Genomic DNA, 27,930 nt, shown 5'->3' with positions numbered 1-27,930 from the left:
CATATCCCTTTACCCCATCCATGCTCTAAAAAAACCTAAAAAAAAAACCACCTTGTGGCCAGCGACAACAGGAGGGGATGGGGAGGACACACAGAGCTCAGGAGAAGGATACGGGGGTCGGTTATGGATGGGATGAGGGGATGTTAAAGTTGTCAGGGGACAGCCAGGGGCTGCCACAATTTGTGGTTATATATTTTCACCGGAGCCACTTAATGTTCGACTGGCTCTCGGCCTAAGTGCTGCATTTTGGTGCGGTTAGCCCTTTAAAGAGCTGCTGCATTACGGTGGTGAGGAGCAGCATTAACATCCACTGTTCCAATATATCTTCTGCGCTCTGGATCAGGGCCTGATAATAGCATCTGTTAACATGCACTAAGTACCATTATGTAGCACATCACTTCATAAATAATACGATTAGGCGACCTTGGGGCTTTGCGACGGGCCGTGTGTTTAAATGTTCTCATCATTTATTTAGGGTGCGAATTAAAGGAAGCGCCACTTCAGAAGAGGAGGAGGAGGAGGAGGAAGACATGGCTGGCATACATATCTTCAGAGTGTGCAAGAGTGAATGCAAACTGATCCAGACAGTACACACACTTACACACATGCATGCGCACACATGCTCACACTCACACACACACACAGTGTATGGTTCTGCTGACATCAGCTTAAGGACACCACAGGCCAAGGGATCCCAGGCCTTTGATTTTGTCTGATCAAGAATTCATGGAGTCGAGCTATGAGAGAAAACACTCGTTTCTGCTGTCCTGACTCATAGTGAAAGGTTTCATGCTGTGAAAACCTGACCAGCCACCTTCAACAGAGCTGCTGCATTTATCTGACAAGGGATCTTGCAACATTAGCTTGCAAATAGAAGGGTCCTGGTTTACCAGAGATATAAAAGATATCAAGGCTGGAAGACTATCAAAGATAATATAGTGTAGGTAATTCAGCACACACTTTTACACAATCTACCACTGTTCACAGAGTAGCGTCTCTTGACTACTAAAATGGAAGCAAACAAAAAGTCAATATCAAGCGAGGTGCCGTAAGCTCTCCAGGGCTCTTGCTAGAAATTCAGTGTAAGCCACAGTGGCGTACAAACAAGGTTCACCAAAAGACTTTCCCATGGCAGAACAGCCCACCTTAAAGTTAAGGTCAAAGACAAAGAGGTGTGTGTTTGGGGGTAGGGGGAGGATGAGGAGGGAGAGAATGTGTTTGTGAGTCCAGGCTGTTCCAATGGATTAACCCCAGACAGATATGGGCCTAACTATCCCATCTGGCGCTCGGTCAAGAGAGATTGGCAACACAATCACTCATTTCAATTTGCCCTGAAACCTTATAGCCTGGTAGGCCCCTGCTCAAATGGTATGCTAATGTGAAAGGTATCTAGGATTCTATCGCCTCTATTCCACAGAGGGTTTTCCCTCCACGCAGGCCAGTGCACTTGAACTGCGGCTGGGGTGGGAGCTTCATGGCCCGCGCTGCAATAAGGGCCGAAGCCCCCTTTGCGCTCAAACTAACCACTTTAGCTAAAGTGAGTGTTAATTATGGACAGGCAAAGCAGTCAATAAAAGGTTAATGTAAAAGTCAAAGGATAAATTCCTTTAAGCATTGCATCATTCCACCATCTCCAACACACTGCTTGCAGGTCTCCTAATCAATACGTTTTACTGTAATGCGCTCCCTATCGATCCCTTACCCCTCCCCATTCCACGGTCTGGGCTGCATCACTTGGCTGAAGAAAGGAAAGGGAAAGGAGAGAGACATAGGTGAAAGAGAGAGAGAGAGAGAGAGAGAAACAAGTAAATAAAATGATTAACCTCGGTTTCACTTTGTTGTTTCACTCGAGTCTCTCTCTCTCTCTCTGAAAAGCTTGTTAGAGGATTGCAGGGTGGTCCAATATCATCACTGCCATCACCACCATCCTAACTATCACAATCATCAGCATCATCAGCCCACTCAGTCTCTGGCTGGTGTGTAATTGTGTAGCAGTACACTCGAGCAGGGCCATACATTAAAAGACCCTCTGCTCTTAACAGGATGGAAATCCACCTAATAGACAAGATCAGTGCTTCCAACTCTTGCAATTACACTGATAAATGCACAATTGTGTCAGGCGAAGTGAAAAAGAACCCAGAGAACGTAGATTGAAGACAACGCTTATTGCATTATTGCTACAGGAGGTCATTTGTAACCACATGGGACTAGACAGCCTGGGCTACTTCACTCAGGCATTATCTTAGGACAAGGGTGGAGTCTCAGTGATGAGAAGCTTCTTAAAAGGGATTTATAGGCAGATATCTATTCCAAACTGGATGGGGTTCAACTGTTTTATGTGAGAAACATGCAAATTACCTTTCTGTTTGTGCATCAATGAAAATGTTGAAGTTTAATAGCAAAAAAAATTACAAAAACTACCTTACAAATTTACATTATACCATATTTCAATGGTTTAAAGACTTAAAACTTACATAATATTTAAGAACTAAAGCAAAACTCAAAAACTTAAACTTTCACCTGACAGATTACATATTTGTGGCTATGACTACCTGAATGATTCATATTTTTTTCTTTGTTAATAAAAAAGAGACAAAAGTATAAAAGATTAATAAAAGACTCACAGGACCTGATTTTTCTTTATATTATAAACACAAATAGTGCATTGAAGACTATCTCCAAAATATGTGCCATGCCCTACACCTTGGCTACATGCGATGACAGAACATTAATCAATCATCCACTGTGCTGATCATGGGAAGCAAAACCTCAGATCACCTGCTTCCTCACGCTCTGTGTGTGCTTCATCTGACTCTAGCAATACTGTGCAGGTGTGAATTTTTATGGTCTTGGCAGCAGGAGTGCTTGATAGCTGAGAATGCAATCAAACAAGTCATGAAAAAACAGGCATGTGTCTCATAAATCAGCCTGCCCCTGAAGGTAAGGCATGCAATCACGTCCCAAAGAAAGAAAAGAAAGAAGCATATCATCCATGTACATTCTCTGTCTCTGCAGCATTGTGTAAGAAGTGAGCGATTGAGCACATCTGTCTTTGTATGTCATACAGTTATATAATGAGTAAAGGAGAGACAGGCAGATAGCATTCATCTACATACTTATCTTTCTGTTGTGCAAGATATTAGTGATGTCATGCAGAGGACACTGTAACAGGGAGACATTAAGAACAAGGCCCAACATGTTAAGTGCTGAGCTTCAGATCTCAAAATACACCACCCAAGACTCCAAGGGTCCTGTGAACTCTCAGGGCTGTCCTCATTAGAGCCTGAACAGAGCCTCAGATCCCCACCCACCATCACCAACTCCCATTATTCCAATCACTGCCACATTCAGCATTAAATGTAAAGTGGTGCAGAGTGTGAGCCAGCCAGCCAGAAAGCGTGGGCAGAGCCGTGTCTTAACCATTTCCTCAGGATCAATCAAAAGCTATTGTGTCTGCAGACAGCTGCTGACTGTACATTTTGTGAGTATGTGAGGTGGGCAATTGTGGAGAGAGAAACAGGAGGGGGGGGAGGGGGGCGCCATCAGATGCCTGACATATGTTCCTTTCATTTTGATTCCCTCTAAGGAGCCTGGGCTAATAAAACTAACATCTGATGCACTCTTTTTCCCTTTAATTAATGGTGGTGGAAACCACACAAAAATGCATTAGCAAGAGTGGGGGCAGGACATGAGGTGGGTGCTGCATGGTGCTTTCAACACTCTCCCACACGTGCCACCATGACTCTGCTGCTGCTGGGAACAATGATTCTGTCAGAGAGCATGGGTATCTCTGGGCGGGGCAGCCCCTTCCTCACACTCTATGAGGTGTCCCCCTTGCCAGCTGCAGTCTGGGCTGCTCATTAGACCACGAGAAACAAATAAGGCTCATTACTGGCATCCCCAGTCAGAGTCAGAGTTTGCACTGGGACCATGTACAGCATGCAGACTTGGTTGGAGCCTACAGCAGAAACAGAGAAGGCTCGTCGTACCTGCACAGCCCCTGCCTCCTTCTTCACACCCTGAGTGTTTGATGTGGCCTGGCTGGCAGCCCTGTCTAGAGCAGGCAGAACCACATGTAACAGAAAAACACACACAAAGCTAGGTAACCTCTAAATAGCCGTCATAATTGGAGGCAATAAAACACTACTGCAGTCTGGAAGTGCAAAGGAGGCAAGCCCCTGAAGTACAGCTACTGCTCTCAAAAACCAGGTGGACGTCCATTAGGTGCTTAACAGCGTAACAAATTACTGAACACCCTGGCCTGCTCCTTCTCCTCCTCAGGCTATGGGATGGAATGTGGCCTAATGTCAACACAGGCGCAAAATTTATGAGCAGACAGCTATTGTTCAAATGCAATCAGGTTCTAATAAAAAAGAGGCAGGAAAAGGACAAACAGATAGGGCCCTCCTGGCCGTTTACTCTTCCGACAAGAGGTGGTGAGACAGATCACCCCTTGAGGCTCTGGATCTGTGTGTGTTAGTGTGTGTATATTTGAGAGGAAAAAAAGAATCAGAGAGAGAGAGAGAGACAGAGAGAAAGTGTGTGTGTGTGTGTGTGTGTGCTACAGGCTAGCTCAACATAAGCAGCTGGTTTGAAGAAAAAGTAAAAGCAAAAACTCTGGGTCCTGCCAGTAACACCCAAAAGGAACACTCAGCAGAGACAGTGCCTAGCTCAACTCAACAACCCATCATCATCCCAAACGAGCCACATGTGGCCAAATACCGTAGTGAAACATTTTGATACATGCAGGCAAAACTAATTAGGCTTGGTTCTAAAGAGACACTGAAGTTTTTCCTCATGACGTTGTTTATTTATAAAGCCCAAGAGAGAAAATGGAGCAATAAGAGGACTTGACGGCGAGGGTAAAGAGGTTACGAGCCTGCGAGTGATTGCACTTTTTCGCAGCTTGCAGTTCGAAGGCTGTAAATCTGCTGTTAGGGAATCAGGAGGAGGGTAACTGTGGCATTGGGAGCACTAATTTTTAGTTTTCCAGGGGACACGTTGCTGTAAAAACTTGTTCTGAGATTGTTCTTGTAAAACGATCATTAACCCTCATTCCTGCCTTCCACCGCATGCCCCCTCCCTCCTGGCCAAGCGTCAGTGCCTTGTGGGCATCATCTGAATGGTGCAATAAAGCTAGTGATGGATGAGGCTTGCCTCAACAGCCATACAGTCAAACCGTTGAACGACACCTGACCCCAGTCACATGATAAGGTCGATCCAACATGGGCACAATTCCCACCTGTCTTCAGGTGACAATGGCGAGGTCAAGCTGGCCCAGCTAATTATAGTCTACTGTAACTTCAATTGCTTGGTTACAAGTCATCCTTCTAGCTCCAGGGGATGTGGTGTTAAGTTCTGAAGCCTTTGTGTAAAGTTAAACTGTGAGATAGAAGCTTTAAACTGTTGCACAACAGATATTAGGTTTCAGAAGCATGTATATTAAAATTCTTTACAATAAAAAATAGAAATAGAGACAAAGAGTTTGCTGTTCTCTGCAAACAGAGCATGAAAACAAGCAACTCTTCAAGAGCAAAGTGCTTTGAAAAAATGTGATTTTGTTCAAACTGTGTTAAACAAAGTCACCTCATTGTTGACACTGCTTGTCATGATGACATCACATAATAGGCTCAGCAAACCAGTGACAGTAAACACACCTCAATAAAACTGTCATAAATCTTAAACCCTATAAAGCAGACCACTCCAGGCGTAAGCTATAATTTGACTATAAACACATTCTTGGAAAAACAAATAACAAAACAACTGAACAAACTGGGCAACTGATCACATACTAATCAAAAGATATTTTTTTTATTTGAATGAAGCTAAAAAAAAATATCTATTACTAAGGGTAAGAATACTAATTCTGATATATTAGTGCTTGTAATTATGATCCACCTCTTGGCTAGCACTGGAGGAGAGACAGGTTATACTAATCACTAAAGTCTGAGTCAGTCTAGTTATTGCACTTTTAGAACATCTAGTTTGATCCGAGACAGTTTCTGTTTCTTAGTGAACATTTGAATTGACAACAAAAGGAGTGGCACACAGAAGATGTTCACATTTCCATCCTATCCTGCTTCTGCCATAAGTCAACAACTAAAACTATCATTACTCATTCTATTTACAGAACAGGATGAACTCATTCTGAAAATGTCAGTCTGGGTATACAGTAACTTATGAGTCTCACTTTCCCAGATGCATTTGGGTTTTTCTTTCCAGTAAACAAACAAAAGAAAAAAAAATCCCAAACTCAATGAAGCTCAATGAAGAAGTAAGTCCTACAGTAGTTGCAACACAGTAGTGTGAGTGTGTGTGCATTCACGCGTACACATGTATGCTCCATGTCCATGCCAGAGGAGTGTTTACCGCCAGGTGTTTGAACTTCTGCATCACCTGGTGCTCCTGCTGCGTGAACACGAGTTTTGTTTCACCCTATTAAGTAAATAGTGTAATTAAAGGGCCTCGGAATTTAAAATGCTGTGAACAGCCAGCAATTTGTTTGGAAGAGCAGCCAGGCTAGGCCCTGAGGCATTGCACCAAACAGGATACAAAAAGTTCACACAGCAAGCCAATATAATGGTGTGTGTGGGTGTGTGTATGAGTACATATGTACCTGCCTACACAGATGAGTGTGTTTGTAGACGTGCGTAAATCACTCACTGAAAGTTGTTCTGGGTGTTGTTGAAAAAAAAAAAAGCTGTTTGTGGTCTAACAGGTACTTTATAGTGTTCTGTTTGTACTGACAATATCAACGCTTGATGCAATAACCGTAATACCAGCATAGCTGAGTACTGTGTTTCATAGAACCCGACTCTTTGCCTTCGTGGCACAGGCATTGCTCATACTGATACTGACATGAGTCAAAAAATGCCAGATAAAAAGGTATCACTGCCTCAGTTTGTTTGCCACAAAGGACAACAGCAAGACACAATAAAAAACACAGGGATTACAACTGAAGGTGGTAACAGAAATCATCTCTCTTCATTAGTTTCCTCTTTTAATTTCCAGTCCAAAAACAACCCGGCTCTGCACTACCTATCTCAGCGAGGATGCTTCTTACTAAAGTCTCTGCCCTTACTGATGATCCAGGGTCAGCTGTGGGGAGTAAGAGAGGGATAACCTCTTTCTGAGCCCCATAGAAGCCCAGATGGCTGTGTGAAAGCTCTGATCCAAAAACTAGCTTACAACTCAATCGCTGTGGCCACATCTCCAAGTCTACAGTTTAACCCCCACCGATGTCAGCCAAGGTCACAGATGCACACTTGAGAGGCAAAAAGCGCCAGGAGTGAAGTGCTGCCAGAGTCGAAGGAATTAGATCCCGGCTGAGTGGCCCTCATCTGGCTAAGCCTGGTAAGTAGCAAGACTAACAGGCTGAGGCACGGTGGTTTGGGTTCACAGACACACACGCACACACACCCATGCTTGTAAGCTTGCACGCAAACAGACACACACATATAGAAGGAGGTAAACACACTTACATAGATACACACACAGACACGGAAGGACTCAGAGGGCTACAGATGGTGTGCCCTGGGCCTGGTGACTGGGGCTCTGAATGAGCTAGTTTTAGATCCAGTGTGGAAGCTGCCACGACGCACAAGGCTCAGGGGTTGGGGCGGAAGACAAAGAAGAGCGGAAGGAGTGCATGAGGGGAAGAGAAGAGTGGGTGGGGTCTAACTCTTTTCCCAGCAAGGGGGCTACTAACATTTTTAGTACAACATCAACATGTCACTGTCCATTTGTCCCCTTGCCCTATTGCCCATGTCTTACCCCTGTGTCTCTCTTCACCAAGACGCTTTACAGCGCAAGCACACACCCTACAACTACACAAACACAAACATACACACACACACACACGCACACACTCTGGGAGCCAGGGGCCACTTCAGCCATAATTCCGCCTGACTTCCGCTGTCTGACTGGCAGGAGACAGGGAGGGTGAGGACAACAAGCTGTGAATACGGGAAGAGACAGAAAATCATTGAGAACCTTGCCTTTATGAATCTTTGATGAGAGAGAGCGGGGGTTGGTGGGAGCTTTGCCTCTGGTTAAATCAGAGCATAGCGTGTGTGGTGTGTGTATGACTGCCAACAGAGGTTGAGATAAACAGGACCTGGACCAGGCCCAGACAACTGCAAACCCCGCAGTCGGGAACATTTGTCCCTGCAATTAGTTCCTGTCCTCCCTGTTCATGTTGCAGGTAAGTGGCGTTGGTAGCTAGCAAAAAAAGCTATAGCTATGAGTGCCCAGAAGCCCTAGCGAGGGGTGTGAAGGTTGAGGTGAACCAGGAGCTCTTTTTGTGCAAGTTAGCGTCATTTCTCCCCATTATTTAATTAAGCTGGCAACATCTTGGTTTACCACAGGTTAACAAATCAATCAAACTCTACTCTACTACATCAGGTAGACAAAAAGAAATAAACACATATGAAAAAAGAGTTGCATAAGGTTGCATGCCATTTCACAATGTTTTCCAATATTCTTTCCAACATGTTTTATTGGTTTTCATATTTACTGTAGCCATGATATCATAATAATTTTGTTATTTTTGACAGACGTGCTTGCACTTTAGGTGCAGCTGGTATGAACACAGATTCTTAATTAAATAAATAACACTTAAGATTTCTACTTAACATTCTACTTGTCCTATTAATGTGTTTTTATTAAAACTGTACACTGCCGTGATGCCATGTGACCTCTGCTTGGGTTAATTATTGAGTTACAATTGCAATCTGATGTAAAACATGGCTACCACTCAAATTTTTATTGTAAATATAAGAGATACTGCATTATGTGATCAGATCATAGCACTGAGAAAGCTATGAAATCATACATATGTCATTGCACAGCAGACCTTTAAGTCTGAAAAAAAAAAAAACAAAACAGATATCTGATGCCTGTCCTATTCCATTCTGCAGGGAGTCATCAGCCTGGAAAGCATATTGTTTACTTTTCTTGACATTCCTGGTAATCTCCCTTTCTCACCTGAGAGATGACCAGTTTAACATACACTAACAAGTCTGTCTTTCTGCCATGATAAATGACATGCAACTTTGTGCAAGAGTGAAAAACAATATGACGAGCTGGTACTGTGCTGTCCTAAACTGCAGTTTATAAATTAACAATGATAAAGTGTGTTGCAATGTCTTGTAAGAATGCGCTAACTTGCAATTAAAGCGTGGGAAGTTATGTTACACCCACACCCTTGGTGTTTCTTCTTTCACTGTTCATTGTTTTACCCTCACACCTGTTCTGACATCGGACGCATGAAAAGCTGGTGATGACTCAGCAGAGGTTGTTTTAATTAATAATACAAGACATGTTACAACAGCTCTCCATCAAATCTCAGAAACTGCTTTTAAATAGATGTCAAACAGGTGCCAATTTTCTTCTCAACATGACTTGGGTTATGTTACGAAACAAGCAGAGCGGCATAGTAGCTTTATCTCACCTGCCAGCTGTGACATCTCAGAATTCAGAGTCCTCCAGGAGGCTTGGCTCATGTTAATGTGTCACCATTGAGGCCTTTTGAAGACTGTTCATCCATCTGTCAGAGAGCATACAGGTACTGCCAACTGATTTCCGATCACATAAGAGCTTGGCAATGAGATGAACTGTCTTAAGGTGATCAAGAGTTGCCTTGGCTTCCATCTAAATCTGTCAGGTTCAAACTTTACACTTTGCTGCACATGTTGATCACATATAGGAAAGTACAGGCACAATTTCAAGCTGCTGTTTGGATTAATCTACTTCACACTGGAATTAACACACTTTCTGGGATCCTGAGATGAAGGAACGGGATTGACTGACACCTACAGTGCCTTTTCTCACAGCCTTGCCATAAATGTGCACTCATGGCTTTCTATAGCCTTAGGAGAAGACAATGGAGATCAATGCCAGCAGATTTAGGTTGGATTTTATTGGGCAAGAATGAGTCTAACAGTGCCCCCTGATGGTTCATACATGCTTTGTGCCAGGGAGGGAAGCTACAGATAGGGCCAGTAGTCCAACTACCAAAAGTAATGCCAAGGAAACAGCATCACCTGACATCAAATGGAACCTGTGTCCAGCCTTTGTTTGCAGGCAAAGGGAGGTGAAAAGAGCAGTACTTAGCAGAGCAGCTAACCTGTGGCCATATCTGCTGGACAAATCAATAGAGGTGTCTGAGAGCAGAGCAGAGTGTGCTGTGGGGGAGCTGGAGGGGCTACCCCTAGCCTGCTGCCCCCAGGCCCCTCCTGGGGTGTACCTGCCTGTCTCTTCGCCCTCAACCTCTTCTGCCTCAGTGCTCCCATTCTCCAACTACTTGCTCTCTCTCTCTCTCTCTCTCTCTCTCTCTCCCTCTCACACACACACACACACACACACACAGGTGAAACAAGCTCACATACAATATACTCTTATTCAAGAGTCCTGTGACATGTTGTGGTGCCATCTATGCTATGAAGTGCAACAGGGGATCCCAACTGTCTTAAATGGTATACTGCACATGAAGGTTTGTAAAAGGCATATAAGAGCATATGCAAGCCAATGTACCCACAGAGACAATGAGACACACATCAGCAAATGTGCACATGCTGTTTGTCCCCTGATACCTAATAGTACATGGACCACAACACGAAAAAGCTTCAAATGGCTTCCCATTGTAGTGGTCTTTCATGCAAGAGGGCAGAGGCAGCTGAACCTAATGCACAACCGAACACCCTCCTCCACCTGACCCTAAAACCCTGGAGGACAGTCTGGCCCTGAGCAACAGTAACAACAGCACTCGACCAAACTGCAGGAATCCAATTCTCGAAAAAGCAAGAGACCCTTCCCCTCATCTCTCCCCCACTTGCTACTGCCTGCTTACTTTCAATCACAGTTAACATCACAGAACAAGAAGTGGAGGCATGGGAGGAGGCGAAACACAGGCCTGCTGCACAATGCACTTGTCTGGCAGCTGCTTGCTCTGACATTTGAGGCCATGGGGACCTTGCTGAAAGAGCAGATGCTCACTGATGTACAGGCACGGGAACATGGCAACTACACAAGTGGCTGAAGCAGAAAAATCTGCACAAACATATGACAGAAAAGAAGATGGGGGAAGATCTGAAGATGGCAGGCTCTCGCAGAGATGTGAGTGTAGAAACACAACCAGAAATACACAGCAGAGTGGACATGGCACACTGACACGAACACAGATAGATGGAAGAAAACACCAGTGTAACGGATGCATAAGAAAAAAAACTTAACGACAATCCCATAAATAGCATGCATATATTTGATTAAAGACACGCAGACAAACACACAAAACAAAATACATACACAAGACATGACATGCACATAAGACTTCATGAACAAAAATCAAAACATACACACACTTTCAGCATCCCAATAGACAGGTAACACCACCGTGGTGTCTCCCAATCTTATTATGACAAAAACAATCAATTTCAGTTTTCTACACACATACTTGACTGATGACATGTTTCTGGAATACTGGAATCTCTGATGAGCTAACAGGAAAAGACAGAACTTAATGGTTAGGGCTGGAAAAAGGCCAAGAGAAGACCAGTGTAGAGGTTGGTAGAGAAAAAGAAGATACACAGCAAATAAGGAGCGATGGAAAAATGAGATAGGAAAAAAACAGATGAAACAAAAGAGAGGAACTCAGGACAGAGAATGCAAAATGAGAGAGGTACAGAGCAGGCGGCATGGTGCATCTCCGGCAGAGAGAAATTAGTTTCCGCAGAGCACCGCAGGCAGCATTATGGAAATGGATGCCTGGCAGCTTCTTTGGCTGACTGTAAACAGGATCTTGGTAAGGCATACAGCCTCTAGTGAGGCCCACGGAGCCTGGCATCATCGTGGTGCTGTGTCGAGCTGTGGAGCTGTGTGGAGCTGTGTCGAGCTGCAACACTCCCACGGTCCCTCCTTCTCTCTGTCTGGTTCCTTTGCTCCAACCTGCCCAAACTCAACTCGTCAGTAATTTATGAAGCAGAGTGGGGGTGGTTGCGGAAACGATACGCGCACATCCTGACACCAAATACATGACATGTTCCACATGTCTTCCCACAAAACTACAAAGAGCCCTTTTGTCTCTACAAAGAAAAAGAAACACCAAAAAGTAGTTGAGGCGTTTGAGGCGTTCGCATCACTTTGTAAACTGCTGTGAATCAGGCAGTTAATGGCAAACCCAGTTATGATGCTAAACCAGAATAAAAGCAGCTTTCTGTGCTCATGGTTAGCTTAAGCTCCAATTAAGCGGTTCTTTCAAGGAATATGACATTATCTGGCAGCATTGTTTTAATTATCTGGCAGCACTGTCCTCTGGTTATGCCAAGTTACAGATGCATTACACTGCCAAGTGAACAGAAGAAAACCAGGCCAAAGGACTACCCAGGATGTAAAGGCCTTTGACCATAAAAAGCACAATCAGTACACTCAGAAATATTTTTCCAACATTAGTATAGTGCCAGATTTCTGCAAATGACTTCAGTGTTGAGACAGGGCAGGCCTAGCTTGTGCAGGCCTCTTTCCACCTTACAGCTGTAGCGCAGTTTCCTTAGTCCTGCATGTTATTTGCTGTACTGAAAAACAAAGTGTAATGCTGTAATGCAAGGTCTTATACAAAAACAAACAACTTCTTGTATCTGAAATGTGTGTCACTGCAATTGTGCAAAGCTGCCCATTGACATGCTGTGTTGGGTTGAAGGAGCATCTCCTAATTAATGAGAGAGAGAGTGTGAGAGAGTGTCAAGGAGAGAGAAACTCTCTCTTCCATAGTTCTCCTTCAAACAAGCACTTCCTACGGGACTCCATTGTTTGGACTGAGGCATCATGGGTAGCCTTATTTACAGATTTTAATTGCTCTGGTGATCTGTGGGTAAAACACCCTGTCGTAATCGCCCCACAATAGAATTGTAACTCTTTCTGACAATTGTAATAAAATGCTCTACAGCGTCCAGGGGAAAACGAGTGGAGGAAACATAGAAGGGCTGGAAAAAAGAAACACAGATGTTAGATGATGTAAAGAACAGAAAACAGGAAAAATAGAGAAAAAATAAATAAGGAGAAAATATTTTGGATGCAAATCTTCTCAGCGAGAGGAACTAATCCGAGCGGGCGGGAAGCAGGGATGAGGATGGGACTGTTGTCCAAGGAAATGATTGCTCTCCCACCTCAAAGTGACAACCATGAGAAGCTCACCGTTCCTGGACCTCCGAAGCGGAACCGCAGAGGAGACATGCGCTGCAACCATCACACAGCACACACACATATACAGATTGGGAATGAGGAGGTAGGTCACCTACAGGAAGAGATTAGTGTCACTAGGCAGAGGTATGAACATGGGACTGTCAACCGCAGCCGTCCCTGATCCGGGAGGAGCTAGGCACAACTAGCTCTCGTGTACTTTCATGCTGCTTTCAGAAAGGTGCTAAAACAGTTTGTGCTGGAGTTGAGATTAAAGGACTTCAAAATTTCGAAATTAAACATAGTGTGCAAAGATAACATCAGTTCACTGCAAATACAATGAGTCAACAGGAAAATAGAAACACCAGGAAAATATAATGCAAAGCAAACAGCCATGCAATAAAAGTTACGTTAGAGTCATATTGGGGAACACTGCACAAACTGAAAGGTGTTTCTCATATTTTGTTCACTCTGTTTACATTTTATTAGAGAGCAAAAATAATCAATTACCATCAACTAAAATTAAATCCAATGACATCAAAATTGATATTCCTCAAAACGTTTGAAACAGCTTAATCAACAACTGTCTGTCATGCCATCAAAACATAAAAATATTCAATCTGTCATTCTGTCTGCGGCACTTGTAAATTGTTATATTGATGATCTTTATTAGCTCATATTGTAAAGCTCTGAAAAGATACCGATCCCTCATCACAGTCCGTTCATTTCTGCTTGGACCAAGAGTAGCAGTTCATCTACTCTGTGGAAAATGAAAAAACCTGTTTTACTTAAGTGTGTCAAACTCGATCCCATTATTATGCCTGCTGGTAAAGGTAATACAAACACCCTGTGCATCAAAGGTCCATGAAAAATTAAACAGTCAATCAGCTGGCAATTATTCTCTTTAATCTCCTGAAGGCAGCCAATGGGGATGTGCCTCCGGTGGTGGTGGCCTGGAAGGGATTCGTGCCTTCACTTTTGCACATTCCACAATTCAAACACTTACTTTGCATTATGCTCAGCTCAGGCTAAAATAAAGTATAGGGAAAGTTTCTAAACTGTTTTACTTTTCCTTATTTGTGAAAAAAAAAATACACCATCTTGAGTATTGATATATTAAAGCCAGATAAGTCAATTTGCCTTTGTTTCTCTGAGACTATAGATTGCTTAAAGACATTTCAACTGGACATGAAGACACTGTGTTCATGTTCCAAAGGAGCTGATCAATTGCTCGTTTAAAGCAGCAGGATGTGGTGCCATGGTGTTTAGAGCAAGTAATGTTTATTGTATCACAATCAGAGCCTAACACTGTTGAGTGTATGCCGTTGATCTCCGGTTGTCAATCCCCTCTGTTAAAATGCATTACAAAGTATTGACTACTTTGTTATGGATTACAATAGACGCAGCAGCTACAAAAAACGCTTAATAGCTGCAACATACAAAAATAGGAAATTGATGTCTGCCGCTGCCAGAAGTGATGCTATAATTAGAAGATCATGGGCACTGTACTAGTCAATTGCAACACCCCGGCTGCTGTTCAACGAGTCATCTGCTCCATGACATGATCAGAAACAAATTCCTCAAAAAGTTGTGGGCAAATTGCACCAGACAGCCACCAAACAACAGACAGTGGGCCTTTGTTACAGGTTCTATGGACCGTCTTACATCTGTTGTTGCCATGGCTGTGGCTCGACCCACCAGTTTGGTTTCTGTCAATCCTGTCCACACTATCCTCACACACACTTACTCCCTCCCTGTCCAATCGATAGGCGTGTGGAGCCGTTCAATGCCAATGATTCTCCCCTGATCTTAATTAGAGAAACACATCAGATACAAACGACATCTCAAATCATTGGACAAGTACAGGGTGAGGGGACTGGGGTCATTCACAGAGACAACTTTCAGTCTGCTTTTCCAACAACATGAATTTAAAAATCTAAGTGCTAAGTCCTAAATTCTAACCAAACAGCTTTGCTGCCTCATGTGAAATGCAAACAGCCCTATGCCAAAGATCTCTTTCTCTCTGTTGAATATTAGTCAAAAAATTGCACAACATAATTACCAAAAAGAGTTCCTAAATGTGCTGCTAAAATATTGATAGAGAGAGATGCTATCCAGTCTATCTTAGACTTCTCTGCCTTATGGTCCTTCTTTTACTCTTCTGCTCCATTTTCCACTCCATCTCTTCCCCACTCTGTCATGCTAGATGGATGGTGGCGTAAAGGCAGAAACGGGCTGACAGGCTCCTCAGCCGCATGGCTGAGTGTATAACTAGCAACATTAGTGAACACCTACCCCCAAAGATCCCATCAAAGACAAGGGTATTTAGTGTGGTGCCTGGGGAAACACAAAGACACACACACACACACGCAAGGAGACACACCAGTGCACCAACTGGTAGTACACACATGTTCATTTTATTGGCACACATGTGCACACAGACATAGATGCACTCAAATATGTAAGCATGTATGTTCACACAATGATTTGCTGCAAAGGTACACACAATATATAGACGCACAGACACACTCACCCTACTAAAGGAGTCAATAGTGCTGATTTTCCTTGTCAGCTCCTGGGCCAGCACTGGTTTAAAGAGACATCAATCTGTGATGTCAGCACTTACCTAATGAACCCTCTCAGATCGATGAAAGCACTGGTCCGCTACACAGCCTGCCTTCGCTGCCTTGCCTGCTTTCATGTATACTTGGTCTCTTTTGGGATCTATGCTAGACCATGTCCAGGTGTGTGTGTGTCCATGTGTGTACTTACAAAAGTACAGTAAATGTGTACAGTACACACCCTATCAAAGACTTTTATCAGTGTTTTGTGTGGACATGTAATTGCACAGATATGCAGACATACCTAACAGTATAATTACTTGCCTATTTACTGTGCACATCTTGTTTGCATTTCTGTCATACTTGTCTTGTTACGTGCTGTTGTCTATGTCTGTGTGGGGAATGTTCCTTGACTATAATACAATATATGTACAAAAAACTGTAGGCTAAGTTATGTGTGTTTGTGCAGCATACAGTATCTGTGATAAGCATGATTATTTATTGGTGTATGTACAGTGTAGATCAAGTGAAATGAAGGTCTAAATGTGCCTATACACACACAAACATTTGCAACAACTGTCAGTGTCTGTTTATGCACTTGGCCATCTCTGTAGCTGTAAACCTGCCCTGATGTCCCTTGTTTTCTCCCAAAACTCCCATCAGTTTACAGGCTGACCGGCAATGGCAATGGCTACGGAGGTGGCAGCAGTGTGAGATGCTGCACAATTAGATTAGTTCCATTTCCTTTGATCGGCCTCACCCTGTCCCATCTTGCATGTGACACTTCAAATGCAGAAGGCTTCATGCGCCACTTAATTGACCAGAATAAACATATTATATTGTGATAAGTGTCGCGATTGTAACAAATTGTACGGCGTGACTGACACAAATCATGGCATTAGCCTTGCCTCTCTTATCGGCTGCCTCCTTGTGCCTTTTCAATAAACTATCTAGTAGACAGAGAGAGAGAGAGAGAGAGAGAAAGGCAGAGCAAAGGAGAGGGGAAAGGAGAGAGGGATTGATGGAGGGTGAGGCAAACGGGAGCACTGTGGCCACGATCTACTGTTTACCCACTTAACCATTCAAAAAGTCATCTTCCTCCATCAGCGCCTCAGTCGGCGCTGCATGAGAAACATTATCTTTCCGCAGAGCCATCATTCACAGATGGCTTCCCTGTTCTCAGCAACCTGCCACCATGCATTTCCAACACTGGATATTGTGGATGTGTGTGTGTTAGTGTGTCCTTAAGGGTGTATTGGTATAGGCATATGCATGGAGTAGAAAGTATGGAAGAGACAAAAAGAGAAGAAAGGGAAGTTAATAGGAAAAAAAGGACATGTGAATGGATTGTGGATATGTGGATTTTGTTGTTCACATTTATGTGTGTAGGTATGAGCGTAGAGGCTTGAAAGGAGAAAGGGAAAAGATGAAGAGAATTGCTGGAGGTATGGGGCGTGGGTGTATGTGTGTGAGGTGAGAGGCTGACGTGTTAATCAGTGAATCAGCGTCCATCCACTAATGTCTGCCAGTGTAAATAAGGCCCTCATCTCCTGCCGTCACATACGCTGGCTTTCCAGCCCATTAGGCCCGAGCTGGCTGGCTGAGGCGGCCTGCCGCTCACTGGAGACTCATTTACGTGTCTATAGGCATCTGTGGCTGGTGATAGGGAGCCCACGTGAAATTAATGGGACCATGGGTGCCGCCAGCCAGCTTTCGTGCGCCCACACACACACAAAAACACACACCAATCATCAGCATGTACGCTTGAATGCATGAGCTCGTGTACCCCCACGTGCACGCGTGTGCACGCGCGCACACACACACATACACACAAACACATGATGCAGTGGTTTTATGCATGCTGGGTAAACTAACCTTTGCAGTAAAGATTTAGCAGCTTTATTAGTTTAGGAAATGGCTGTAATTAAGGATAATTCATAATGGCTGCTTCTCCCCTCTCTGTGGTATTAAAAGGGGGCTGGCCTAATTTAGACCGCTTGCGTTTGTGGACTAAGGCAGTAAAATGGGTGGAGAGGGGGAAATACATAGGCACAGAGAGCGAGAGAGAGGCCTCTGAAAGGTTCGGATATACTATATGGTCAGCTGGCCAACTCAGGGTTATTGCCAAATAGTCTTTATACATCCTTCATAAAACCACTTTACACAGCTACATTTTATTTGTCAGACAGCTGCCAAAATTCACATTATTCACAGGGAACATACCAAGAACCAGAATACAAAATAATAATAAATTTCACCATCTCCAACATGCAAACTTTTCAGGGTTTAAAACATTGTAATATTCACAAGTGAGTTTTTTATGCTCATAGACTCAAACCCACAGAGCACAACATGATACTTTACTAAAAGGAAAAACATGAAAATCACCTCCACTGATTTCTTAATTTTGCAACAGCATCAGAGGACAGATCTTGTGTAATCACAGATGCGATGACACTGAGTCAATCTCTAAGCCATGACAAGACACTCATTCAAAACATTGAGACACTGATGTCTCAGTGCCAGGTGGCCAGCCTGATGGGGCAACAGAGAAACAGGGGCCTGGGCACGTTCCCTAGGCCCTGGAGAAGAGGTGTGTGTCTTGGTTGAGCCCTCTTCTTTGTCTCCTCCCCCACCGGAGGTGAGGCACGAAACCAGAGGATAGGATCAATAAGTCCACAGATGCTGCCAGCTCCTTTCACTCATTACCACTGATGAATAATAGAGAACAGCCCCTGATCTCCTGAAGATTCTTGTCCTCTCTGCATGTGCATACATACTGAGACACAAATGAAAACACACAAGAAAAGAGGCTAAAGTAGGAACATGAGGACAGGAGTAAGATCAAATCCAGTCTCGCATTTTGTCACGGAACAACAATTACTATCAGTATTGCATTTAACATGAGAGCTATAAAATGCTGAGGCGCTTTGTTCAATATGTCCAATTCATATGGAACCACAAAAAAAGCAAGCTATTCTCCCAGCTCTCTAAAAATAAAGGAAACACGAAGGCTTCCACAGTACACCTTTCACCTTCTTCAGTGCTCGCAGCACTGACCATCAGTCCTTAAGTTAAAGGAAAAAAAAATCAGCACAGCTTGAAGCTATACCCAATCAATTATGGAGCAGCAACCTGTCCAAAATGTGATTTCCACACTGTCCGCCACATCTTTCACACCATTATCGATTACCTTCGCTTGTAACGTTTTCTGTTAATTCTGTTCACCCACACAAAATCTATATGTGTGCATTTCAAAGCAGGCATCTGAGGCGAGCAGAGCCTGCCTCAGTTCTGCAGGCCAGACAATCACTGTCAATCTACCTAATGACCAAGTGTCTGCTGATGCATGCTAGTGAAGTGGGAAGAGTCCCCGGGTACAACATGAAGCAGAATGGAGAGCATCCCCTGCTTCTCAAAGTGTTGAAAGGGCATGTAAACCCCCCAGCTGTAGCTTTCCCAATGCTTCTCACTTTCCTCTGTAACTTTAGTTAGATCAAAGAGAATGGGGTCCTTAAGTAGAAATAGTACAGATCAACTAGGGTTGGGGTGAGTCACATAAGGATGCAGAGGGAAAGTTGAATGATAGAGTATTCTGTCAGAGTGCCATTCCTCGGCTAACGAAAGTGTGTTTTAAAAATGCATGGTGCAAGAAAGTCCTTCCTCAAGGTTTAGGTTCAGTGAGGTAAGAGCAGAGAATGAGTGGAGAGCAGGAAGTTGCAAGACATGGGGGCCTGATGTTCCTGCTGGAAAACCCTGCCCCCTCCTCATTCCCGTGAGCGCTATCACATAGGGCAGTGGCCCAGTCCAGTACATCAGCCTAAGGATGTAGGAGATTGAATCAGACCTGCCGGTTCGCTGGCTGCTTCAGCAGCAAAATAAATGACAAGGCAAACGCTGAGGGAGAGAGAGTGAGGGCAGTCCAAAGGTGTGACCCCGCTGATGAGATGAGAGGCAGTCCAGACCTGCCAGACACACTATTAGAATTTGAGACAGAGATGGGAGATGGAGAGGGAGAAAGAGATAGTGGGGGCCTGGTGTCACTTTATCAAATTCCTCCCTGGCACATGGTAACAGAGGTCAAGGGAAGAAAAGCATGGGGGCAGAGTGTAAAGCTGAGTGAAAACACAGTGCTGCTCTAATACCTTTCATAAAGAGAAAAGCCTCCTCATCCACCAGCCATGATTAAATATAACCTGAGTGCTGAAAAACTAACCTTCGATACCCTGCCCAGGACTAAGTTTGTGTGTGTGTGTGTGTGTACACTCATGAGGTGAAGAGGGTAAAAGCAATTTGTGGAGAACTTGTTGGGTGAGTGGAGTGTGATTTTTGTGGCACCAGAGAAGGAGTGCAGGAAGAAGCAGGTGCTGGACATGCACATCCTGGCTTGCAGCTCTCTGACATCAGCTGGATAACAGTTAATGTGTTGGACTGCTGGTCACTTGAAATTAATGTGGTCATCAGCAGCTTGAGAAGTAGAGTCAGAATGAGACTCAGTGTAACTTCTACTGAACAGCGGCCACTGTGGTCACATGTGGCAATTACAAGATAATGACATTCAATTATCCTTTATTTTCTCGTGGTTCAGTTGCTTAGGTGACCTGAAGCCCCATTTCATTTCATTTTTTTCAACATACAAGCTGCAATTTGTGACTCAAGATAACTTTCTTACCTCTTCATTCTGAGATGTTTCTTTAATAAAAACAACTTTGCCAACTGTGCTCTCTCTCAGAGTGTTCATGTTTGCTTTACTTTTGTAAGAAATAATAAGAATACATCTGTCTTATGCTAAAGTGTAACAGTAGCACAGCTAGGAAAGAGTCAGTAAGCTGTCTTAGTGATGTCATGTTCACATCAATATCTAGCTCCTATTTGCCAAAGTTGGCTACCATTATCCACCACGAAATACTGATCATATCCGATCAAGAAAGGTTGTATCAGCAAAGACTCTTACTTCTTCTTTCAAAATCCACACAGACTGGGATTGACGTTGACTACCCTTGCAGAGCCAGTCTATTTGCAGATAAGTTGCGGAGCACATTGGGCACATTGTCCAGAGAGGAACTGCCCTAAAATTCAGAGGTCATACATTCATTGTTCACAAAGCCAATATGTATATCAATTCGAACCTTACTTGTCCTTGAATGTTTCCTGGCATCTGACCCCACTACTGAAATACATGTCTGTCATAGATAAATACATGAATAGTTAGGAGTTTTCTTCTATGTGCAAAGAACCAAAAGAAGAGCTTGCAAATTTACAAAAGAAAGACGATGCTGTTGACACTCGGATGTGAGAAGCCAATATAAACAATAACCTTATTTTATATATGCCTATGTGGTCCTCAGAGATAAAGAGAAATTGGGCCATCAGTGTCACTCAGAGCCCCAATGTGGAGGCTTGTTTTCTTGATCTAATAGAAGGTAATGATCCAGAGAGCCAGGCTAGGCTTCCTCTACCAAGGAGCAGGCCTCCGGGGGCTACTCCACCCCTGACAGCGGCAGTGGTCGTGGCAGTGCAATAAGAATAAACACATGCAGGCGGGGAGTCTATTTGGCTGAGAGTGATGGCTAGCTTGTTGCTTATCCCAGCCCAATAAATCTCCATACAGGGCAGAGAGATGAGCGCCGCTTATCTCATCAGCCTCGCGACTGATGCCTCTGACCGAGTGCCGCCGTTCAGACCCCTGATTTATTATGAACAAGAGAGGGGAGAAGTTCTTCACTGTAGTAATGCTAGAATAGAGAGCGAATAGGAGAGGGATATAGTGGGAGATGCAAAGAAACCGAGGGAGGGAGAAAATGAAATAAAAAAAGGGGTGAGAAAAATAGACATATTGAAAAACAGAGGGCAAAAGGGAGATAATGTAGAAATATAGAGAGCAAAAAGAAAGGTTTTCAAGGAAAAACATGGAGGCTTTGGTGTGAGGCAACGCAATAAACTAAAAATAAAAACTCCCAAACCTGAGGAGGAGGAGAGTGGAGTGTGGGGGTAAATGTCACCATTTCCATGTCAAGGGGTGTTGGCGAGGGAAACTGCACTTGACGGCTGGATTCTGAGGGATTCAGCATTTTATTCAAGGCAGAGAAAAAGGATAGAAAGAGACAGTGGGCTGTTAGAGTTGACGGGAACCAAATGAACTCAGTCTTATTGGGAAACATGCCCTTTTGCAGACTGGTGCTGGTTGAACAGGTGCTATGCCATGCTCTCAAGGGCTGCACAGTATCGACATAAAAAAAGATAAGTGATGCTTTTTTTCCTTAAAGATGGGTATGTTACTTGTGCAATACTGTACTATACGTGCACGAAGCTAGGTTCATTTTTGTTATTTGTGATTTAAGATCACTGAAAAATGCACAGATGGAGAATTCTAACCTCCTTAACCCCAAAACCTCAACACTAGGGATGACACTGCACCCCTATCTGCCCACCGTCTGATGAACAGTTTGGCCTGATAACACCAGCAGATTAACCCAATAAGAGGTTTTTAGCAGTATGAGAGCCAAAAGGCCAGAGGACGAAGAGAGAGTGCGAGTCAGTCGCACGAGTTGGCAGTTGTTGTTGGGGGTGTGTTGGTTTAGGGTGACAGGGATAATAAAGAGGAGTGAGAAGGACCAGGAGAATTATGTCAGTGTGATTGTCAATCATGGGTGGTGGGCAGACAGCGAAAGTCAAAGACAGCAAACCAGAGGGGCAGCCTATGCAATGCTCGCCCTTTAATTCTACCTCGCCCGCTCCCTCTCTCCCCATCTTGTGGCCATATGAATTAGTGTGGAGGGAGGAGAGAATGAAGAAGGTGGGAGGGGAGGATGGGGAGTGACGGGAAACAGACGGAAATAATATTCTCATCACTCTTCACTCGGCAGTCGTTGGTGAGGAGCGTGGCCCAGGGCACTCAGCGGCCCAGCCAGCCGCCTCGCAGACCCTGCAAATATTCCTAAACCACAATTTTTCATATTTCCCTGTATGCATAAGGAGATGAAAAATCATCCGATCATTTGTATTGTCTGACTGAGGTTATACACAAATATTAGTTTATCTACCGCACCTAAGATTGCCTCTCTAAGCAAGACGGATTGGTCTTTTGGAGAGGGCAATATTCCCCGGGAACATATTCAGTCCATCTTTTATGTGCTGCAATTCACAGAGCGGCAGGTATGAGTTCCAACTCCAGACAGGCTCGATAAAGCTAAATACCCAATAGAGACACTGCTTATTATACACAATACGCTTTAATTGCCAGAAAATTTGTAGCGGGATAAAATTTATAGTTTTCAAAACTGATCTCATGCATGGAGGCTTGAAATCTAATATTCATATTTATTCTCAGCACATTTACTGAATACTTACCCAAAAGATTATTAATGCAAAACAAGCAATGGAATCAATTTGACTTGAGTGTGAGGGGAAAAGCAGAGAAAAACTCTTCAAATCATCATCTCAATTGATTTCCGTTACCTCTTCTGTGAGCTACCGAGTGTCTGGTCCTCTGCTTTGAGAGAGTGAGAAAGGGAGAAAGTGAGAAAAATGAGAGGAGGAGGAGGTGTGAAGAGGAGTTCTGGGTCAGAAATCCCTGGGTGATTATCACCACTCAGCCATGTGTAAAACTCATTAGACAATGGGTAATGCCTTTAATCAGATCAATGGCATAAGCAACTCCAAACTGATATCTCCCATCAAAACTTACATAAAGCATGGTAAATTTCTCATTTACTTATAAAAATAAGTGAAGACAGGGGAATTAACCCAAAAATGGGCCTAATTGCTCTCTGTCTGCAAATCAATACTGTGCTGGGAAATAAATAAATAGATAAATAACAAAAGTTAAGCCCAACAACAATGTGGAAAGAGGGCCAACAGAGTGGGAGAGAGAGGATAGAGAGCGAATGAGCGTCTCCTTTAATATAAAATGTTTTCTAATTAGCAAGAAAAAACAATTCAGGTAAAAATGATAGAACAGCTGTCTAAAAGCAACCAGAGCATACAAAACGGTTTACTTAGTGATGTGTAGGGCAGCCAAATACTGTGACTAGTCATAACTGAAGAATGAAAAATGAAACTGGGAAAAAAAAATACAAGAAAGTGCAATGAAAATGTGCGATGGAGACCAACAATGATTAGCACTTTTCTCACCTTCCCTTTTTCCTGCTCCTCTCTAGCAAGCTTTGAGGTGGTGACAGACTAGGAAGCGCTTGGGCAGGGGTGTTGTGGGTAATTAGGCGGGTGGAGGTACAGATGTTGAGCTGTGGAGGACCCTTACCGGGACACTGAGAAGCACTGGAGCATAAATAACCTTGCATCTGCCTCCCTCTGCCAGCTCTAAGTACCTTTCTTTGTTAGGGTATGGGTCTTCATTTTTTACTGTTGACAGGCAATGTTATTTCAGTTATTTGGTGGCATCTGGTTAGGCTGGGTGTGAAAGAAAGAGAGTAAGAAAAAACTGCTAACACACACACACACAGGACGCACTTTAATTAATTGCGGGGAGATTACATGGTCTTCCAACCGTGTAGTTTGTCATCAGAGCCCATTACACACTTCTATTAGATGTTTCTTCACAGTGTCAAGTGTAATTTGAAGGAGAGTCTTGGTGGAGGATCACTAAGTACAGTGAGAGGCCTAATCGGGGCAACTGAGCTTCATCTCAACTGAGGCAAAAATAACAAACTCTGCCACACCTCAATTAGCAGAAAGCAATGTGTAAACAAACATGTCTTATTGGAGCAGTGCCTATTTCATGGCGTGTCACTCACTCGTGCTGATGCTGTGGTTGTCTCCAGGCTTGGCGCTGGTCTGCCTCTGTTGCCCCAGTGCCATTGCTCTTCATTTCAGTCGGAGAAGCTTTATTTTCATTGCCAAGCAATGAAGTGTCTTTGTATGACTGCGGAGCACACCACAATCAATCTTACACCAGCGGAGTTAACAGGACAGAAACCAATGCAGCCGTTACTCGGCACAGAACATTACCAGTGTATGGACTCATTATTCATCAGAGGCTCCATTAGACACCGCTCACTGCGCTGCCACACTGGATATGAGACAGACAGACAGCAAGTCAATGCTGTGTCACACACAGCACTGGCCGCAGTGGAACAACACAGTCGAGGAATCATGCGCATACACTGCAGCTGCAACTCACAATTCATGTTTGTTTTTCTTGTTAAATTGAGGGTTTGCACACTCCTGAATAAATTTTCTGGCTCTATGCTATTACTGTACCCGCCTTTCAACAATTCATATATATTGTATTTTAAACGTATACATTGTTGGATTGTTCAATTTAATAGTGAAATTAATGCACTTGTTATTTTCTTTTAATTAGATGGCAGCCATATAATGCGGTTCCTGGTTTACTCAAATTCCCCAGGATACTGTCAACGTATTGCAGGCACATTCCTGCGTCCCTGCCATGTACCCACATAGAAATGTGTATGACAGACCGTGTGCCTTCCTGTGCCACCACAGTTGGTAAAGTAACTAATGACACAGCAGTTAATGGTCAACATTAGGGGAAGAAGGAATAATAGACTATAATCCATACATCAGCCTCATAACCCCAGCTCTAATTGGCCACACATACTGTGTAAACTGGTAGCCACACACATGACTTCAGTCAGAGAGTCACATACAAGATTTTACAACATGAGACAGCAGTTAAAGGAGGTGGGGAGACAGACAGGCAGAGCTGGCTGCTAAGCACAACCAAGGTGGCAGCCCACAACACATGAGGAGTCCCTTATAAGCCTGTCTACTTCTTCCTCCTCTTTGCTGTCACCACTGCAACCATAACCATCCTTTGCCATCACTGTCAGTGGGGCCTGGGACAGCTGCTCACCAGAGCAACACCAACACACACACAGCCCAGCCCACTGTACAACTACAACCAGGCACTGGGACCCATTGTAATTGGGCTCTCTCACTCGAGCAGCCAACAACAAGTAATGGCCCATTCCTGTCTTGCCACAGTGGCAGTTAAAAAAATGGCATAATAAAAGACAGCACAAACAAACATCCCAGAGGACCCCAGCTGCAACATTCAGATGGTTGCAAACCAGGCGATAAACACAAGCACGGGAACAGACGACCAGAACATGGTTGGGAAAAACAGGAAGCGCTCCCACAAACAGGAAGTGACACAGGCCCTCTCATCTAGATTCTTTAGCTGAATAATGTGTGAGAAAAATAAAAAGGAAAGCTAATGAGAACAGCAAAGACATAGGTATGGCTGTTTACAAGTGTTTGCCTTCAGTTTGAGAGGGAACTGAAATGGAAATTGAGGACAAACAATCAATGCCTCATTATAATCCCGAATCATGTACACGCAGGCTTGTTTTTATACCCCTGTCAGTTTATTGTGAGAGACTAATTTTGGATTGTGTTTGTTATTCTACTGCTATTACGAGCTGATGTGTCCTCATTCTTAATTTCTGTCCCAGTTACTTTTTACGTTTTTTTTGCTTTCTTGTTTATACTCTGCTCAAATGTTTCCCGTTGTACTTTGAATCCACTTTGCGTCTTCAGCAGGATCCGTGTGAGTTCCCCAACAGTGAAATAGTTAAGTGGATGACATACCTCTCTCATGCTTTATCTACAACATTATCTTTTTATTCTCGTTTTCTTCCCAAGGCAGGGGGAGTGTTGATGTCTGCTAACTCAACTCCTACTCTGAGTCAAACCTGCAATTACTGTCGTGTCTATCTCTACCTTAAACATTGCTTAACAAGAAAAATATGCCAATAAGCCACAGACGCTTTCATTTGGGTTCAGAAATTAAACAAGCTGCTCGGAGCCATGTTGTAAATTACCCTGAGGAATGTGCAACTGGGCGCAGACACAAAGAGCACATCACATATACTCCCTCAATAACAGAGCACTTATAATTTGTAACATTTTAGAGATATTTATTATTTTTCAACCTGTTCTTTTGTCCCAGTGGCCCTCTCTGGCCTCAGGGTTGAGTTCTTATCTGATTAGTGTGTCATGTCAGAGATTTGTCACAAAGCCATAACATACACTTTGGCTTTCCAGAGGAGCAGAGGCACTCCCTTGGCATGTAAAGACATGGCCACATACATCCATGAACATGCAGAGAAGCTCGACTGTTTAGTGTCTGTCTGTCTCTGTACTGGCACTGTACAATGTCATCATTTACAGTGCTCTAAATACGTGATTGTGTGTGCCTCAGTCTGTGTCCATTAATATGTGTAACTTTTTAAAATATATGTTTTGAAGTTACTGACCAATTTTTACTAACAAAGTCATTATGTGTAATTTCATTCATCCAACCTTTTTTCAAGATACACTGATGTAAAATGTCATTTAAAAATGCATAAATGTAACATATCTCAGTAAATGCAACCTTCATTAAGGTAAATAAAAAATAGTCTGCTGTTATTTCATTTTAGTTTAACTGTAGGTTTTTGTGTGCTCTAGCAATGACTCCCATCCAGGGTTACTTGAACACCAGATTTTGCGATCCTGAGGGGGAGTGTGAAGGGATTGTAGAGTAGCTCAACTAGTTTGAAAAGTAAAGAAATAAATAACTGCCTAAATAATTGTAATGATTAGCTAAAACTGGCAGCTAAAGTGTTAAAAGAAATCTGCGTATTCCTCCCTTCCTGCAGTTTACAGAAAGTTTGATATATAACTGACCATCAGGTGTTCTTGGACACTACTTAGACACATGGTCTGGCACTTTGCTATGGATGGTGAGATTAGATTCAGCTTCTGCTTGATCGGTCAGTAACTTGACAATACAACCAGCCACATTATGTGGCTTGGTGGGTGTTAATATTAGGTCCTGTGCACTCAGGACCACTAGCACCTGAGGGCAGGACTGGGCACTAAACAGGTCTTAATACCTGGCTCAGTGTCCCGCCTGAGGCTGCTGTCAGTGCATGACGGATCAGACACACCTGATGGCTCTATCTCTAACAAGCATCTCTGAATCCTCATCAGAGCACTTACTGAATTGTGATTAATTCCCTCCAACACTGCTGACAGACGAGGTGCTTCATCTGTCGCTGTTCACTTGCCTGGCTGGGCCCCAAGCAAAAACAGACAGACAGAGATGGAGTGATACAGACAAAAAGAAAAATAAGGTATAATGCAGTTCAGTTGCTGGTAAAATAAACAATATTGAGAGCAGCATACTGTAAAGGAGGAAGAACAAAGAGTGTGAGCGATCTATTGGCAA

General features: G+C 43.5%; 1 protein-coding gene across 3 annotated transcripts in view; it reads right to left on the bottom strand.

The window, feature by feature from the left end:
* Window positions 1-27,930, bottom strand: part of fto (FTO alpha-ketoglutarate dependent dioxygenase) — a 115,772-nt gene that overhangs the window by 4,224 nt on the left and 83,618 nt on the right. The window contains exon 9 of one of the 3 annotated variants that reach the window (XR_006845823.1): window positions 24,488-24,615. The exons of the other annotated variants lie outside the window; for them this stretch is intronic. The gene's annotated coding sequence lies outside the window, so the exon portion shown is untranslated. The remainder of the gene's footprint in view (window positions 1-24,487; window positions 24,616-27,930) is intronic. 3 annotated transcript variants of the gene reach the window in all.

This window comes from Scatophagus argus, chromosome 1, assembly GCF_020382885.2.
Source record: "Scatophagus argus isolate fScaArg1 chromosome 1, fScaArg1.pri, whole genome shotgun sequence".
NCBI classification, from domain to species: domain Eukaryota; kingdom Metazoa; phylum Chordata; class Actinopteri; family Scatophagidae; genus Scatophagus; species Scatophagus argus.
This window is presented reverse-complemented; position numbering and strand designations above follow the sequence as displayed.